This window comes from Canis lupus, chromosome 24 (genome assembly GCF_048164855.1).
Source record: "Canis lupus baileyi chromosome 24, mCanLup2.hap1, whole genome shotgun sequence".
NCBI classification, from domain to species: Eukaryota; Metazoa; Chordata; class Mammalia; order Carnivora; family Canidae; genus Canis; species Canis lupus.
Genome location: NC_132861.1, coordinates 13,273,815 through 13,291,065, shown reverse-complemented (window position 1 = coordinate 13,291,065; position 17,251 = coordinate 13,273,815). Strand labels below are relative to the sequence as shown.

General features: G+C 36.4%; 1 protein-coding gene across 10 annotated transcripts in view; it reads right to left on the bottom strand.

Moving 5' to 3' along the window:
* The window catches only part of FLT3 (fms related receptor tyrosine kinase 3), a 119,897-nt gene that overhangs the window by 54,888 nt on the left and 47,758 nt on the right, over positions 1-17,251 (bottom strand). Inside the window, exon 4 of one of the 10 annotated variants that reach the window (XM_072795642.1) lies at positions 12,462-12,690. The exons of the other annotated variants lie outside the window; for them this stretch is intronic. The gene's annotated coding sequence lies outside the window, so the exon portion shown is untranslated. The remainder of the gene's footprint in view (positions 1-12,461; positions 12,691-17,251) is intronic. 10 annotated transcript variants of the gene reach the window in all.

The following is a 17,251-nucleotide window of genomic DNA, read 5'->3' as shown; positions in this document are numbered from 1 at the left end:
TCCAGTGTTTTTGTCCTTGTAAGTTTATGTCTTTAAAAAAATTTTGTCATTTGAGCAGCCTCTTAGTAGAAGGTAAATGTATGTGTTTAATCATCTTTGTATCTTGTTATTTGATTTAAATCTCAGTATTGCAGCTATGAGAACTACATTTTAAGACACATCCACTGGTTTGTTTTAGTCGGTCTTTATTACTATTTATTAAAGAAGTCATATTATTCCAACCCAAGTGGAACCATAAGTGAAAATTCACCCTAAATCCTGACTTTTTTTTTTTTTAGGATTTTATTTCTTTATTCATGAGAGACACACAGAGAGAGGCAGAGACATAGGCAGAGGGAGAAGCAGGCTCTCCAGGGGGAGCCTGAGGCAGGACTTGATCCCAGGACCCTGGCATCACGGACCTGAGCTGAAGGCAGATCCTCAACCACTGAGCCACTTGGGTGCTCCTGACATCTTAACAAATAAACCATTTTCATTTCTCTAGAATCTTTTCCATCTGTATACATAGTTTTTAACTAATTATATTAGCAGAGTAGAAATCACTTCATATTGATTTTGAAAATAATATATCATAAGCATATCTTACGACACTGTATACAGTTGATCTGCTTTTCTTTGGTGGCATTAACAAAAATGACCTAATCATTCCCTTGCTATTATACATTTTAGGGTGGTTTTTTGACTCTGCCATTTAAAATACTTCACTAAAGGACTCCTACATGGCTTTGTCAATTAAGTGTCAGACTCTTGATCTTGTCCCAGGTCATTAGATGGAGCCTTGCATCAGGCTCTGTGTTCAGCAGGAGTCTGCTTGGGATTCTCTCTCCCCACCTCCCATTCCTTTTGCCTCTCCCCCCATTCATACATGCTCTCTCTCTCAAGTAAATAAATAAATAAATCTTTGAAAAGATGAAATAAAATAAAATATTATACTAAGCTTTGTACTTTTTAAATCTAAGCTTTCACTTTTAAAATATTATTTCCTTATTATAAATTTTTGGAAGTGGAACTAGTGGATTAAAAGATTTAAAAATATATAAAGGATATATTCAAATGGTTCTTGATATTTGTTGCCATTTGGTTTTCCAAAGGTACTATACCAATTTATATAGCCACACGTAAGACGAAAATGTAATAGTTTTACTGCAATCTCATAAGCATTTAGTCATTATGTATTTCTTATATTCCTTAATACAGCTCCTTTTTTTCTTTTCTTTTTTATTTTAAGCAATCTTCACACCTCAAATGGGGCTCAAACTCATGACCCTGAGTACAAGAGCTGCATGCCCTTGAGAGTCTGCTTGAGAATGTCTCCCTCTCTCTTTGCCCTTCCCCCTATTCACACGCTCACTCTCTCTCTCTCTCAAATAAATAAATAAACCTTTAAATAAAGTGGACACCTGGTAGCTCCTCAGTTGAGCATCTGGCTGAGCTCATGATCTCAGGGTTGTGAGATCGAGCCCCTGTCAGGCTCCATGCTCGGTGTGGAGTCTGCTTGAGATTCTCGCCCTCTCTTTCTTCCTCTGCCCTTCCCTCCACTTTTGTGCGTGCTCTCTCTCTCTCTCTCAAATAAATAAATACATCTAAAAAACAAAAAGGGTTGCACACTTTCATCTGAGCCAGTCAGATGCCCAGACCTTAGTCTTTTAAAAGAAAAAAAAAAAAAAAAGAGAAATCAAATAAATACAACTCCAAAGGATAGGGGGAAAAAAGATTAAAGAGAGTTTAAGAACCTTCCCTGCCCTATTCCCTAGTGTTTTTTTCTCTCTATTCTTTTTTCAAATAATTTTATTCGGTATAATTAATATACAATAAGTTGAACATATTTAAAGTGTATACTTTGGTGAGTTTTTTTTTAATTTGGTGAGTTTTGACACATACAAATCTATCTGTAAAACCATCATCATAGTCAAGATAGTGAACTTATTTACCCCAAAAGCTTCCACATACCCCTTGATAATCCGACCCTCCTACTCACCCCATAACCACATGCCTAGTAACCTCTGATCTCTTTTCTGTCACTATAGATTAGCTTGAATTTTCCAGAATTTCATGTAAATGGAATCATGTAGTATGAAATTTCTTTTTTTGTCTGGCTTCTTTCACTTGCATTATTTTTAGATTCATCCCTGTTGTAGTATATATTAGTAGTCTGTTCTTTTTAACTCACAAGTAGTAGTCTATTATATAGATACAACACAATATTTTAATTCATTTACCTGTTAATAGAATTTGGATTGTTTCCACTTTTAGCCTCTTACAAATAAAGTTGCTATGAATATTTAGATAAAAGTCTTGGTGTAGACATATGCTTTTACTTTTCTTGACTAAATACCAAAGATTGGAATACCCAGATCATAGAGGAAGTATATATGCAAATTTCTAAGTACGAAACTCCTCTCCAAAGAGGTTGTATTCTTTTATATTCCTATTGTCATTGTATGGGAATTCCAGTTGTGGAAGTCACATCCTTACCAACACTTGGTATGATAGGAATTTTTAATTTTAGCCATTATGCTAGGTATATAATAAATCATTGTGATTTCAGTATCTAGTTTCCTACTAATGATATTGAACAAGCTTTCAGATGCTTATACAACATACTGTAACTTCTTCAGCAGTGTGTCTATTCGCATAGTTTGCCCACATCAAATCTTTTAAAACTGGAGTGCTTATTTTCTTATTAAGTTTTGACAGTTTTTTTCTCCTAGTTTTATTGTGATACTGTCAGCATATAACATTGTATAAGCTTAAGGTATACAACACAACAGTTTAATATATGTATACATTACAACATGATTACCACAATAAGTTTAGTTAACACCCATCACTTCAAATAAGAACAGTTTTTTTTCTTGTGCTGAGAAGTTTTAAGATCTACCCTCTTAGCAACTTATAAGTATGTAACAGAGTATTGGTAATTATAGTCACTATGTTGTATATTACATCACCAGAATTTATTTATTTTGTAATTGGAAGTTTGTACTTTTGACCACCTTCACCCACTTCTCCCACCCCCTACCCATGCCTCTGGCAATCACTAATCAGTTCTCTCTTTCTGAGAGTTTGGTTTTTTAGATTATTCATATAAGTGAGATCTTGAAGTATTTGTCTTACCCTCTCTAATTTATTTCACTTAGCATAATGCCTTCAATGGATTCAACATGAATCCATTCATGTTGTCAAAAATTGCAGGATTTCATTCTTTCTTTAAGGTGTAATAGTATTCATGGATAGATAGATGATAGATAGATAGATAGATAGATAGATAGATAGATAGATAGATAGATAGATACCTATCTCAATAGCAATAAAAAGGAAAAAGAAATCTGATTGGAAAATATGAAGAAGAAATGAACAGACATTTTTTCCAAGGATGGCAGCATCACTAATCATTAGGGAAATGCAAATCAAAACCACAATGAAATATTATCTAACACCTGTTAGAATGGCTGTCATTAAAAAGACAGATGACAAGTGTTGGTGAGGAGGTGGACAAAAGAGGACCTTGTGTGCTATTGGAGGGAATGCAAAGTGGTATGGTTACTATGTAAAACGGTATATATAGTAGATGTATATCTATCTACGTATCTCACATTTTCTTTATCCATTCATCCATTGATGGACATTGAAGTTGTTTCCAAGTCTTGGCTACTGTAAAAAAAGTGCTGCAATTGAACATGGGGTGCAGATATATCTTTGAGATAGTGATTTTGTTTCCTTTAGATATATACCCTGAAGTAGAATTGTTGGATCATATGGTGGTTCTATTATTAATTTTTTTAAGTAACGTATATACTGTTTTCCATAGTAGCCGTACCACTCTGCATTCCCTCCAATAGTGCACAAGGGTCCTCTTTCGTCCTTGTCCTCACCAACACTTGTCATCTTCCGTCTCTTTAATGACAGCTATTCTAACAGGTGTTAGATAATATTTCATTGTGGTTTCGATTTTCATTTCCCTAATGATTAGTGATGCTGTCCTTTTTGGGAAAAGTGTCTATTCATTTCTTCTGTGCATTTTCCAACCAGATTTCTTTTTCTTCTTTCTTTCTTTCTTTCTTTCTTTCTTTCTTTCTTTCTTTCTTTCTTTCTTTTTGTTGCTATTTAGTTGTATGAGTTCTTTTCATATTTTGGATATTAATGCCTTATCAGATACATAGTTTGCAAATGTTTTCTTACATTCCATAAGTTACCTTTTCATATTGTTGATGGTTTCTTTTTCTATGAAAAAGCTTTTTAGTTTGATGTCACCCCTTTCATTTATTCTTGCTTTTGTTGCCTTTTACTTTTGTTGTCAAATCCAAAAAACCTAATCTTGCTAAGACTCATGTCAAGAAGATTACCCCTTATGTTTTCTTCTATGAGATTTATAATTTTAGGTTTTACATTCAGGTCTTTAATTCACTTTGAGATTTTTGCATATGCTATAAGATAGTGGTCCAGTTTCATTGTTTTACATGTGGCTATCCAGTTTTCCCAACATCTTTTATTGAAGAGATTATCTTTCTCTGATTGTATACACTTGGTTCCTTTGTCATAAATTAACCATATATGCATGAGTTTATTTCTGGGCTCTCTATTCTGTTCTATTGATCTATGTGTCTGTTTTTATGCCAATACTGTCCTGTTTTGAATACTGTAGTCTGGTAATAATGTTTGAAATCAAAAAGCGTGATGCCTTTCACTTTGTTCCTTCTCAAGATTGCTTTAGTTATTTGGAGTCTTTTGTGGTTCCATACAAATTTTAGGTTTTTTTTTCTATTTTTATGAAAAATGCCATTGGAATTTTGATAGAGATTGCATTGAATCTGGAGATGGCTTGAAATAGTATGGAAATTTTAACAGTATTTATTCTTCCAATCTATGCGCATGGCAATTCTTTCCATTTATTTGTCTAAGTCAATTTCTTTGATCAGTATCTATACTTTTCAGTGTATAGATTTTCAACTTCCTTGGTTATATTTATTTCTAGGTATTTTATTCTTTGTGATGCAATTGTAAATGGAATTGCTTTCTTAATATTCTTCCTGATAGTTTATTGTGAGTGTATACAATAAGAACTGATTTTTATATATTTCTTTTGTATCCTACAAGTTTACTGAATTTGTTAATTACTTCTAACAGTTTTTGGATGGATTCTTTAGAGTTTTAAATACATAATATCATGCCACTTGCAAACAGAATCAGTTTTACTTCTTTCTTTCTGATTTGGATGGCTTTTATTTCCCTTTTTGCCTAATTGCTCTGACAAGAAATTTCTGTACTGGGGCGCCAGTGTCGCTCAGCAGTTGAGGGTCTGCCTTTGGCTTAGGGCATGATCCTGGAGTTCTGGGTTGAAGTCCCACATAGGGTTGGAGTCCCAGCAGGGAGCCTGCTTCTCCTCTCCCTATGTCTCTGCCTCTGTGTGTGTGTGTCTCTCATGAATAAATAAATAAGATCTTTTAAAAAAATAAATTTCAGTACTATGTTGAACAAAAGTGGGAAGATTAGGCATTTATGTCTTCTTCTCAATGAGAGAGGAAAAGCTTTTAGCTTTAATAACGGAATATGATATTAGCTATGGGCTTGTCACATATGGCCTTTATTACGGTGAGTTATATTCCATCTATACTCACTTTTTTTTTTAAAGATTTATTTGTTTATTCATGAGAAACACAGAGAGAGGCAGAGACACAGGCAGAGAGAGAGAAGCAGGCTCCCCTGCAGGGAGCCCGATGTAGGACTCAATCCTGGATCCTGGGATCATGCCCTGAGCTGAAGGCAGACACTCAACCGCTTCCCCATCTATACTCACTTTGTTGAAACTTTTTATCATGAATGGATGCTAAATTTTTAAAAAAGCTTCTTCTGTATCTATTGAGATGATCATATGATTTTTATCCTTCATTTTTTTAAGCTTTTTTTTTTTTTAAGAATTTATTTATTCATGAAAGACATAGAGAGAGAGGCAGAGACACAGGCAGAGGGAGAAGCAGGCTCCATGCAGGGAGCCCGACGTGGGACTCGATCCCAGGTCTCCAGGATCAGGCCCTGGGCTGAAGGCAGATGCTTAACCACTGAGCCACCCAGGATGCCCCCTTCATTTTGTTAATGCAGTGTATTACACTGATTGATTTGCAGATGTCGAAAAATCCTGGCATCCCTGGAATAAATCTTACTGGGTATGGCACATGATCTTTTTGATGTATTGTTGAATTTGGATTGCCAATATTTTGTTGAGATTTTTGCATCTATTTTCATCAGGGATATTGAACTGTAATTTTCATTTCTTCTAATGTCTTTGCTTGGTTTTGGTATCAGAGTTATGCTGGTCTCATAAAATGAGTTTGTAAGTGTTTTCTTCTGTTGTTTTTATGGAAGAATTTGAAAAAGATTGGTATTCATTCTTTCTTAAATGTTTGGCAGAATTCACCAATGAAGCCATCTGGTTCTGGATTTTCTTTGCTGGTAGGGTTTCCAGTACTGATTCAATCTCCTTACTGTTCAAATTTTCTGTTTCTTCATGATTCAGTCTTTAGTAGGTTGTATGTTTTTAGAAGTTTATCCATTTCTGCTGGATTGTCCAATTTGTTGGCATATAAGTGTCCATAGTAGTCTAATGATCTTTTGTGTTTCTGTGGAGTTTTTATGACCATTCTTTTGAACTCTTTATAGATAAACCATTTATCTTTGTTTCACTAAGGTTTTTTTCTGGAGTTTTATTCTTTTGTTTAGAACATATTTCTTTTCATTTTCCTTTACTCTCTGTCTTGGTTTCTGTGCATTAGATAAAACAGTCATCTCTCCCAATCTTCACAGAATGGTGGTCTCATGTAGAAGATGAACCTTATCATTCCATCCAGGCTGAGGTCTTCATTGCCTCTCAAACCTTTGTTGATTGTCCAAGCCACTTTTTATGTTCTTACAGGCGCCTAATAGTGAAGGTATGCCAAGACTTGTCAGTGTCTCAAAGGGGAGGATCGAGGATCTCAGTCAGCACTGAGATGAAACATGATTGGAAGCCAGAATCTCAGATAGTAGTTTTTAAAGTGTGCAAACAGACCTCTTTCAGGAAAAGACAAAGAGCTGGAAGTTTCTATCTGATCCTTTTGCACTGAGCCCTGGAGTATAGTCATTTAGGAACTGTTTGTTTGCTAGTCTTTGGGGACCCATAAATGCAAGCCCTGTTAACCACCAGTGCCAGACAATTAAGGGATGAGTCCTCTGGGTGGCACCTACAAAATCTAGGCCTCCACAAACAAGTGCATATGCTCCTTTCAGAGAGATAACAGAGGAAAAATGTGGAAATGGTGCCAGCCTCCCCAGTCTTGGACAGGATCACAGTCATTTCCTAGATGTATGTTAGATTGCGAGCCTGACCCTCAGGCTGCAAACAAGTGTCTTTATGGGAAAGACTGGGAGACACCCCTTTGTGTCTATTGCTATAGCATCGAGCCCTAGGGGTATAGCCACAGGGGGTCCTCCCAAGCCCAAAGAACTGTTTCTTTTCTTGCTACAATCTGACAGGTCTCCGTCTCACAGATGCAAGTCCCATAGGTTTTCAGAGCCTTGTGTTTTGGCAGTCTGTCCCGCAAGTGGAAGCATTAATGATAGGAATGCTGGATGTTGGGTCCAAACCCCTCATTCCTCAGAGAGAAGCTGAGTTGTGAGTTTCCGCCTGACAGTATATTGTTATGTCAAGAATTGGGTTCTGGTGAGATTGACATGTGTCTCTGCCTTTTCTATGTGAGTTTTCACACAGAAAAGAGTTTTCTATGTGAGTTTTTCCCTCATTTGTGTGATGTGTAGGAATCATTCAGCTAGTTTCTGGATTTATTTCAGAGAAAATTGTTCCACGTGTAGCTGTGGATTTGGTGTATCCATGGGAGAAAGTGAGTTCAGGAGCCTCTTATATGGCCATATTCAAGTTTTGAGAGTTTTTTTAAAAATATATTTTGGATAGAAGTCCTTATCAAATATGTAATTGACAGATATTTTCTGTTGATCTCTGGCTTGTCTTTTGAAGACTAGAAATTCTTAATCTTAAAGATGTCCAATTTATTATTCTTTCTTTTATGGATCATGCTTTTGGTTTTGTATCTAAAAAATCTTTGTTCCTGGGATGCCTGATAGGCTCAGTGGTTGAGCGTCTGCCTTCTGCTCAGGGTGTGATCCCCGTCTGCAGATCGAGTCCCACATCGGCCTTCCCGCAGGGAGCCTGCTTCTCCCTCTCCCTGTGTCTCTGCCTCTCTCTCTCTGTGTGTCTCTCGTGAATAAATAAAGAAATATAAAAATAAAAAAATCTTTGTTCCTGGAAAGCTTGGATGGCTCAGTCATTAAGCGTCTGCCTTGGGCTCAGGTCATGATCTCAGAGTCCTGGGATCCAACCCCACATCAGGCTCCCTGCTCAGCAGAGAATCTGCTTCTCCCTCTGCTCTTCCTCCTGCTCATTCTCTCTCACTCGCTGTCTCTTGCTCACTCTCTCAAATAAAATCTTTTTAAAAAAATCTTTGTTCCATCTAAGGTTAAAGGTTTTCTCTTAGTTTTATAGTTTCAGGTTTTAAATGTACATTTTAGTTTTACATTTAAGTCTATGATCCATTCTGAGTAGACTTTTTAAATGGTATATGACTATGGATCAAAACTTTCATGTAATTATATTTACATGTGAATATTCAATTTTTTCAGCACCATTCATTGAAAGAGTATGATTTCTCCACTGAATTACTTCTACACTTTCATCAAAAATAAATTGCATATTTAATTTCCGAAGTCCTTCTACTTTCCCATTGATCTTACCTATCTATCTGGATGCCAATTCCACATTGTCTCGATTATTGTTGCTTTATAATAAGTCTTGAAATCAAGAATTACAAGTTTTCCAACTTTGTTCTTTTCAAAGTTGTTTTGGATATTGTAGATCTCTTTCATTCTCATATATTAAATTTAGAATCAGCCTGTCAAAATCCACAAAAAGGTCTGCAGGGATTTTGATAGAAATTGTATTGAATCACTGGATCACCTTAGTAAAACTGACATTTTAACAATACTGAGTCTTACAATGCATACATATGGTACATCTCTATTTAGGTCTCCTTTAATTTCTTTTAGCAGAAAAGAAATTAGTTTTCAAATTAGTTTTCATTTAGTTTTCAATGCACAGATCTTGCCTTTCTTTATCCCTATTTCAACTTTCTGGATATTTTTACTTCGATTTCTGATTGTTAGTTATAGAAATATAATTGAATTTCTTTTTTTTAATATTTTATTTATTTATTCATGAGAGACACAGAGAGAGAGGCAGAGACATAGGCAGAGGGAGAAGCAGGCCCCACGCAGGGAGCCCGATGTGGGACTCGATCCCGGGACCCCAGGATCACACCCAGGGCTGAAGGCAGGCACTAAATCTCTGAGCCACCCAGGGATCCCCCATAATTGAATTTCTACACTGATCTTCTGTCCTACAAACATAGAATTTATTAGTTGTAATGACTTCTTTGTAAGTTCCATAGGATTTTATACATACATGATCATGTTGCTTGCAAATAAATACAATTTTACTTCTTCTTTTCCAATCTGGATGCCCTTAATTTCTTTTTCTTGCCTTATTATGCTGGCTAGAGTCTCCGGTACAAATTGAAGAGAAGTAGTGAGAATGGATACCCTTGCCTTATTTCTGATCTTAGTACAAACTATTCAGCCATTTGATATTAAAAGTATATGATGTTTGCTAACGGTTTTTCATAGATGCTGTTACTTAAGTGAAGGAGGATCACTTCTATTCCCAGTTTGCTAGGAAATTTTATTAGGAATAGATGTTTTTGGTCAAATGCATTTTTTTGTATTTGTTGAGATATCATATATGTTTGTGCTTTTGTAATTTTAGTGGCTTTTCTTTTTTATTCTGTGTGTATGGTGAACTATGACTCATTTGCAAGTGTTATTTTTTTTTGCAAGTGTTAACCAACCTTGCCTTCCTGAAATAAATCAGTTAGATGATGTATTATTTTATATATATATATATTATTGAATTCAGCTTTGTTAAAGTATTGCTAAGATTTTTTGCATTTATGTTCATGGTAATTATTGGTCTTTAGGTTTACTTTTGTTTTTTCCTTCTAATATCTTTGGTTTTAGTATCAGAGTAGAGCTGGCCTCATAGAATGAGGTGAGAAGCATTATCTTCTCTTAAATTTTCTGGAAAAATTTGTACAGAGTTGGTGTCATTTTCTTTTTAAAGATTTGGTGGATTCCCCAGTATAGCCATCTGCCCAAGTAGTTTTCACTGTGGGAATATTTTTAACTACAAATTCAATTTCTTTAACAGATATGGTATTGTTTAGGTTGTCAATTTTCCTTGAATGAACTTTCATAGTATGTATTCTCCAAGGAATTTTTTGTTTTAAAGATACTATTTTATTCATGAGAGACACACACAAACAGAGAGAGAGAGAGAGAGAGAGGCAGAGACACAGGCAGAGGGAGGTGAAGCAGGCTCCATGCAGGAAGCCCAATGCGGGACTTGATCCCGGTACTCCAGGATCACGCCATGAGCTGAATGAAGGCAGACACTCAACCACTGAGCCACCCAGGCATCCCAGTATGGGCATGAAACTGTTAATAATATTTCTATAGATTCTGTAGTGATGTTGCCTCTCTTATTCTTGATGTTGGAAATCTGTTTCTTCTCTCTTTTTTCCTGGTCAGTTTGGCTAGTAATCTAGCAATATTACTGATCTTTTATTGTTCTTGGTTGCATTGATTTTCTCCTTTTTAACCTATTTCATTGGTTTTCACTTTCATCATGCTTATTTCCTTTCTTTTGTCTACACGAGGTTTAATTTGTTATTTTTCCTTCTTGCTTATCCTTGAATTCAAGTTCATTAGTTTCAATTTGTAGCAGTATAATTTAAGGCCACTAAACATTTAATAATTAATAATTTAATGCTATAAATTTCTTCTTAAGTACTGCCTTAGGAACATCCCACAAATTCCAATATATTGTATTTCACTTTTACTCAATTCAATATACATTCTCATTTATCTTCTGGTTACTTCATTGACCCATGGATTATTTAGAAATGTGTTCTTTGGTTTCCAAATATTTGAGGATTTTCCATATATCTTTCTGTTATTAATTTCTAATTTAATTATCACTGTAGTCAGATATATTTTCTCTGTCTTGAATCTTTTAAAATTTACTGAAACTTGTCTGATGGTCCAGAATATGGCCTAGCTTGATAAGTATATCGTGTGCACTTGAAACAAAATGTACATACAGCTCTTGTTGAGTGGAATATTCAATAAACATAAATTAGTTCAAGTTGGTTGATATTATTCAAGTCTTCTATAAAGTACTGATTTCTTTTTTTCTATCAATTATTGAAGTAGTGTTGAACTCTTTGAATATAATTGTGAATCCTCCATTTCTCTTGGCAGTTCAATCAGATTTTGACCCATGTATTTTCAAGTTCTGTTATTAGATGCATAAATGTTTATGATTTTTATGTCCTTTAGATGATCCAAGCCTTTTAGCATTATGACATGACTTTCTGCCCCTATTCTTTGCTTTGAAATATACTCTGTTATTTAGCCTCTCCAGCATTTGATTAGTGTTGGCATGGGATTTTTCTCTCCCACATCCTTTTACTTTTAACCTACCTCTGTCTTCATGCCCAAGGTTGACTTTATTTATGTTCCATATAGTTGGGTCTTGCCTTTGATTTTTTTTAACCAAATTGGACAACCTCAGCCTTTTAATTGTGATATGTAAATCATTTAAATTTAATAAAATTGTTGATATGGTTAGGTTTAAATTTATCATATTATCATATTATTCTTTGTTTTCTATTTGTTCTGTCTGTTTTTCCCCTTTTCCTCTTTTCCTGCTTCCTTGGGAATAAGTATTTTATGCTTCTTTCTTGGATTATTAGCCATAATGCTTTGCTTTGTCATTTTAGCACTTGCTTTAAGGTTTGTAGTATACACGTTTACCTTAATGCAGTCTTTTAAGAGCTGTTATACCACCTCATGTATAATATAAGGATCTTATAATAGTATGTTTCAATTTCATACCTCCCAGGTTTTGTATTATTGCTATCATACATTGCATTTCTACATGTTATAAATCCAACAAGTTACTATTATTATTTTACCCTAAACAGTCAATTATTTTTCAAAGGAGTTTAGACAATAAAAAAGTCTTATATTACACTCACTTTTGGAGCTCAAATATACATGTCATTGTAAAGAATGGGGAAAAGAAGGTCAGAAAAATAGCAGATGAAATAATGAAGAAAATGTCCAAATCTGATGTAAATGATAAACCCACAGATCTAAGAAGCCCAAGAAAACCCAAACACATACTCAGGAAGAAAACTACAAAAGATAAATTATAATCAAATTATTTTAAGCCAATGATAAAGAGAAACTCTTAAAAGCATCCAGAAAAAAAGGATACATTTTGATAGCAGACTTACATGTACATTTGACCAACTGAAGTTCTCACTAATTGTCTTTTCTCTCTGTTTATTTTGGATGGTTTCTATTGCTGTCTTCAAGTTCACTAATCTTTTCTTCTGTAATCTGCTGTCAATCCTTTCCAGTATAATTGCAATTTTCATCTCTAGAAGTTCAGTTTGTGTGATTTTTTCTTTTATATTTAGTATGTCCAGCTTAACATATATAATCTTTCCTCTAGCTTCAGAACTATGTGGAAAATAATATAACAACTATTTTAATGTTCTTTTCTATGAATTTTATATTCTACATCATTTCTGGGTCCCTTTTTGGATGACTGATTTTACTCTACAGGTTGAATTTTTAGTCCTTTGTCTATTAATTTGTAACTGGAAGCCAGGCGTTGTGAATTTCACCTGGTGCCAGATGTTCCTGTATTTGGTTACATATTTTTGAATATTTTTATGGGATGTAGTTAGGTTCATTGTAAACACTTTGTTCCTTTCAGGTCTCCCTTTAAGCTTGGTTAGTTACATAGAACCAGAGCAGTGTTTAGGGCCAAATTTTTTGACTAATGGATTTCATCAAAATTAGTATAATTTCTGCTTCTTAAAATATGCTCTCTTAAAAAAATAAAAAGAGAAGCCCTAGACTGGAAAAAAATATTGTCAAAACTTGATTTAAAAAAAAAAAAAAAGGCAAAAGATTCTAGGAAACACTTCACCAAACATTATATAGGATGACAATTAAGCATGCAGAAAGATGACCAACATCATTAGTCATTTGGGAAATGCAAATTAAAGCCACCAAGACATATTGTTACACTCCTATGAGAAAGGTTAAAAAATAAAGACAAAAAATTGACTATACCAAGTGATGGCAATGACGCTGAACAATAATGACATACTACTCAGCAATAGGAAGGGAAAAAAGTATTGTCAAAAAGAAAACCAGGGACGCCTGGGTGGCTCAGCGGTTGAGTCTACCTTTGGCTCAGGGCCTGATCCCAGGATCCAGGATCGAGTTCCACATCAGGCTCCCTATGGGGAGCTTGCTTCTCCTTCTACCTCTCTCTCTGTGTCTCTCATGAATAAATAAATAAATTGAAAAAAGAAAAGAAAAGAAGAAAAAAGAAAAGAAAAGAAAAGAAAAAGAAAAGAAAAGAAGAAAAGAAAAGAAAAGAAAAGAAAAGAAAAGAAAAGAAAAGAAAAAAAAGAAAAGAAAAGAAAAAAAACCACAGGCCCAAAACAGTTATTCATGCTAGGCTAAGTCACCAAACGAGGGTTTAATCCATAACCTAACTGTAATTTCAACCTTCCCTAGAAATGTAGCCTTAACTACCCAGTCAGAAAATTTTCTGGTCAGCTCCAATGAGTTAATCTGTCACAAAACCCTCTCCACCCCCAAAGGAAGATCAAGTAATCCACCTAACAAGACACCAGTATATCTCCCTAAGGGAAGGTGACTTTGTCTGAAACAATCCTTTCTTTTCTTTTGCTAACTGTCCCACCCTATGTCTGTCTGTGAAATCCTTCTGTTTAGAACATCTGCTGGAGCCCCCCTCTATTTGCTAGATGGGGCACTGTCCAATTCATTAAGAACTTAAAAAAGGTAACTAGATCTTCAAAGGTACTTGACCATTTTGGTTTTTGAGTACTGACATATATAACAACATGGATAAATCTCAAATAATTATACTGTGTGAAAGAAACGGACTCAAAAGTCTACATATTATAAAATTCCAGTTACATAACATTCTGGAAAGGGAAAAATTATAGGAACAGAAGACTTTAAGAGGCTTGAGTTCCAAGTGCCTCTTCTGAGAGTCACCCACTTGGATGACTTCTAATTTCAGTAAGTCCTTTAACCTTTCTGGACCCCATTTCCCTCACTTGATAAAAGAGGGCAGTGGACCGGACTGGTGTGGTATAATAAATATATTTGGTTAGTTCTGGTTCCTGACACAAAACTCCTAAAATCCTTGGAATTTCCTGAGTGATAGGAGTATCTTGTTATCCATGGTGGGTCTCTTTGGAGCACACTGCACTTGATGCTAATGAAGTGATTTAGGGTGGGGTCCCTGGATGGCCTCAGGATGGGGCTGATAACCAGAAAGACCAAGTAATCAGAGGGAGGGAGCTTTCAGCCCCACCCATTGGCCTCTGGGAAGAAGGGGAGCTGCTGGTTAAACTCCATAAATATTCTTGGACCAGGAGGTTTGAGGAGCTTCCAGGTTGGAGAGCACATGGAGATACCTGGAGAGGGTGTGGAAGCCCTACCCCCTTCCTCACACACCTTTCTCTGTGCATCTCTTCCATCTCACTGCTCCTGAGTTAGATCCTTTTATAACAACCTGGTGATCTAGTAAGTAAAATGTTTTCCTGAGTTCTGTGAGTTGCTGCTGCAAATTAACCAAACCAGGCGGCGGGGGTATGGGGGTGTGGGGGGGGGGTTGGGGTGTAATGAAACTTCTGATTTCCAGTCTGTGGTCAGAAGTCCAGGTGACAGCCCAGACTTGGGATTGGGATTGACGTCTGAAGTGGCAAGAGGAAGGATCTGAACCCCTCACCTGTGGGGTCTGATGCTGTCTCCAGGTAGATAGTGTCAGAATTGGAGTGAAATCATAGAACATCAACTGGTGTCTGAGAATTACTTGGTGAGAGGAACACCCCCTGCAACACACACACACACACACACACACACACACACACACACACACACGTGCATACGCACTTACTTTTGGTGGCCAGAAATGTTGAGTGCTGTTACTGGAGAGGAGGAGACATACAGGAGTGTTTTCCTTAGAAGTGGGTAGCTTTGAGGTCTCATCCCTTCTACTCATTCTATGCTCTTTGTAAATTCTCATGATTTTTTTTTTTTTTAATTTATGAGAGACACAGAGAAAGAGGGAGGCATAGGCAGAGGGACTCTCCCCGTGGGGGAACCGGATGTGGGACTCAATCCCAGACCCCGATCACAACCTGAGCCAAAGGCAGACACTCAACCACTGAGCCACCCAGGTGCCCAATTCTCATGATTTACCATCTGTTCGCTCCCGAGTTTCCAATTTGTCCCTCCAGTGTGTACAGCTACACATCTGGGCAGCCTCAGGAACCCTAAACTCAGATTGAACTCCTCATTTGCCTTCCTAAACTTACTCCCTCTTTTCTCTTCCTTCTCCGTTTGTGGCAACAAGGCCACTGTCACTGAAGCCAGGAACCCAGAAGCCATCTTTGACTCCTCCCCTGCCTTCACTTCCCATCAGCCAGGCAGTTGCCAAGCCTTGACATTTTAACCTTTTGGTAATTCCCAAATCTGTGTGCAGCTCTACATCTCTATTACAGTTGCCTAATTCAAGCTCTAGTTGTCTCTGGCCTGGCCGACTGCCCCCAACTTCCTAGCTGGCCTCCCTGAATGCAGACCTGTCAGCCTGACATCCATCCTCTATACACAGATGTCTTCCTAAAATATGCATCATGGCATGTCACTCCTCTGCTTAAAACCCCTCAACAACCTACAGCAATGATGTTTACTCTTTCTTAAGTCACAGATCTCTGAATATCTGATAAATGCAATTAACCCTCTATCTAAAACACACACACATACACACATATCCTGAGGAGTACAATGGATAACTGAATTCCATCCAGAGACTCTTGGTCTACATGATAAAGTTCAAGCCCCTCATCACATCACCAAAACACTCCTTACACATTACACACTGAACCTCTGGCAACCCTGAATCTTTTTTTGAAAGCTAGCCACAGAAGGATCTTCAGACAGTTTTCTGAATTGCGACTTTTCAAAAAGATAGTTACTCTCTCCTGGAAGCCTTGTACATTGTGTCTCAGCAACCCAGAATGGAGCTATACTTTTCCATCTACTGCATGTTTCTTACCTCTATACCTCTTCTTTGCTGTCCTGTTTGCCTGGAATGTCCTTATCCTTCCTTTTCCCTGTCAAATGTTCCTTATCTTTCTAGTCCTGGCTCTAGCATGACTTCCATTTGGAAACCCTGCTTTACTTTCTTAGTCCGGGTTATAGGTTCAGTCTCTGTGCATATTTCCAAATTTCTCCTTTATATGCCCGATCTTTTCCTGCCAACACCCCCAACATTAGACTGTGAGTTCTTTGAGGGCAGGAACCAGTACTATGGGGGACTTACAGAAGTCCTAGATATAGGCAGTGTTCAAAAGTGTCTAAGAAGGAAAGGAGGAAAATCCTGTGACTCTAAATCCTAATGATTTCTGCAGACTTTATATACCTCATTTTCTGCAAAGCACCTGCCTAACAAGGAATGCAGCTGTACTTTACAGGAATTATCTGATGGAGGAGTAAGATACTGCTTATCTCCTTTTTACAAATGAGGAACTTAAGTGCAGAGAAATTCCCTGCCAGAGGAAAGAACACATGTTTCCTAACTGTCTTGTTAGTCCTAATATATCTATCTTCATTGACTCCAAGAACAGAATCCCTAACATTAGGAAAACCCTAACTCAAGTAGCTAAGCATCTGAAGACAGAATTCACTGGGTATCTTCTAATAAAACATAACAGTTTATATAAATAATTACAATATCCTGTTTTAGTGTAGACTGTAAATAATTTTTTGGAGGACTCTTGGCTACCATGTGACTTATAATGACAGCAGTGAAAAAAAATTTTACTGTTTAAACCTAAAAAATAACAATAGTTCCTCTTTTAGGATCTTATGCAATTCCTCTAGCCACAAAAGAACAGTGTGTATACTTTATATTATTTTTAAATTTCCTCCACATGTATTGGTACCCATAGAACAGGACAGCATGATT